Raw genomic sequence first — 2576 nt, forward strand, 5'->3', positions numbered from 1 at the left:
TTCAGATATTTAACCAGGAACATTTATAAATTTCTAACATTACAAACCATTTAACTTCGATGGATTCACATCAGACATTAGTACTTTTACATTGCCTATCTTCATTGGTGGAAAAAAATCGGCGAAGAATACAAAGCTAGCTAGCTCCCTATTAAATGAGTTTGTGCTTACGTCAACTCAAATTAACTTGCTCATCGTGAACCCTCGATAAGACATCAAGGAAGTTCCAGACTAGAAAGAAGACCTTGTATTGCTTGGAAATTTGTGGAATTTTAGTATATAAATCATTGTTTGTAGTAGCTGTTTGTAATAACTGTTGTTGTAAATTGTATTATTATTTGTATATTGAAACATATTTATATAAAACAAAGAAAACTGTGTGTATCAATTTTGTTGGCAAGATTTATTTATTTAACTACAAAATCTAAATTAAAATTTAACTCAATTTTAGGCTATTAGAAATTCTAATACGTAACATAATATATTGGGGGCTCGTGTCCGGGATCTGAATCAGAGATAAAATTCGATCTAAATTCAAATTTAAATCATAATTCAATTTATATCTATCAGTGCCAATAAGATTTGATCATGCCTGATTATCAAGATTTTCTTGAATCACCCTTCCTCGAACAATATAACGAAAATGAATAGTCTTAAAAGATCAATGAGAAAAAAATAACTAAAAAAGCATATTATCGAAATACAAGTCGACGATGATTTGTTGCCTGCGGAAGCATTATAGGAATACGCTAGTGTACCCACCAGCTAATCGGAGTTGAGTGATAAAGATAAGTTAGAGATCCAGCTAAAACTCAAACAACTCAAGCTTGAACAAGCTCGTATCGAAGCCGAGAAAGAGAAAGAGCAAGCTCGTGTCGAAGCCAATAAAGAACAAGCTGGTATTGAAGCTGAAGAGAAAATAAACGTCTCGAGGTCGAACAAGCTCGTATCGAAGCTAACAGAGAAAATAAACTTCTCGAGGCCGAAAAAGCTCGCATTGAAGCCGAAAAAGAAATTAGGCTGAAAGAAATGGAAATTAGACTCAACTCCAATCGACCAAAGCAAAATGATAACTTTGAACTTAATCGATATGTTAAAGTACCACCATTTAATGAATATGAAGTTGATAATTATTCACAACATTTTGAGAAAGTTGCCCAGATCATGGAATGGCCCACCGAAAAATGGTCATTATTATTACATAGTGTCTTAGCTGGTAAAGCACAAGAAGCTTATGCCACGCCCTCTCTTTAGAAGATTGTACGAATTATGATAAGGTTAAAACAGCTATTCTCAAAGCATACGAGTTAGTACCAGAGGCTTATCGTCCAAAGTTTTGAATTTATCGTAATCAAGATAATCAAACTTATATGGAATTTGTCCACGAAAAAGAGGTATATTTTGATCGATGGTGTAATTCTATGCGTATTGGCAACAGTTTGGACAAACTAAGACAATTATTTCTAATTGAAGAATTTAAACGTTGTGCACGTGACTATCTCAAAACGTATTTGGATGAAAAGAAAGTTGAAATAGTAGAGGAAGCAGCTGCTCTTTCAGATGCTTACACTTTAACACATAAGACCACTTTTCATAAAAAGAAATTCCTACCATCTCAACAAAAACCCGTATCTGTTCAATCCACTAAAGTTGGGGATTCTTAAAAAAATCCAGTTCCTCTGGTACGAAATCTTCTGACAGTCAGGATAAAACTTCTTTAAAACAACCAAGGCCTCTGACATTTTTGTTAAACACCTGATTATGTTATGTTCAAACACTGTTGGTGTTTGAAGAAGAAAATAGAATAGGAGACAACATCCAGTGTGTTTGTGTCCACATATGTCTTGTGTTCACCAGATCACCCGATGCTGTTGATAAGGCCTCTGATATAAAGGCTGATGTAATAAGGGAGGAATTTAGACCTTTTGTGTCTGTTGGTTCTGTGTCTTTGACAACTGACACTGGCAATCCCATACCCATAGGCATTCTCTGTGATACTGGGGCGACTCAATCATTGTTGTTAGAAGGTATATTGCCTTTAGATTTGAGTTCTGCCACTGGTGAGCCTGTTATTGCTCAGTTTACTGAGGGTGGCTTTGTTAATGTTCCTCTTCATAACATTTATTTAGTCATCAGACCTAGTTTCGGGACAAGTTGTTGTTGGAGTAAGACCTACTCTGCCAATTAAGGGTGTATCATTATTGTTGGGAAACGATTTGGCTGGGGGAAAGTTGTTGCCGAACCTAAAATGTTTAGCGAGCCGAGCACTGTTTTATCTAAAGATGATGTTGTCGTTGAGGAGAATCCCGATGTGTTTCCCTCGTGTGCAGTGATTCGAGCTCAGGCTAAGAAATTAAGCCAAAAACAAATGATAGATATGGATTCAGAGGACGATGTTATAGATTTGTCTCAGACATTTTTTGGATCTGACTGGGATCTTATGGATGATTGTCTTACTGATAATACCTCGGTAAGTGACAATTATGGACGTAAGGAATCTGATTGACCTGGTGAAGTTCCGTTTACTAAAAGTAAACTGATCGCTGAGCAAGAAAAAGATCTACAGATCTCTTCAC

The sequence above is a fragment of the Limulus polyphemus genome, unplaced genomic scaffold (assembly GCF_000517525.1).
Source record: "Limulus polyphemus unplaced genomic scaffold, Limulus_polyphemus-2.1.2 Scaffold848, whole genome shotgun sequence".
Taxonomy (NCBI): domain Eukaryota; kingdom Metazoa; phylum Arthropoda; class Merostomata; order Xiphosura; family Limulidae; genus Limulus; species Limulus polyphemus.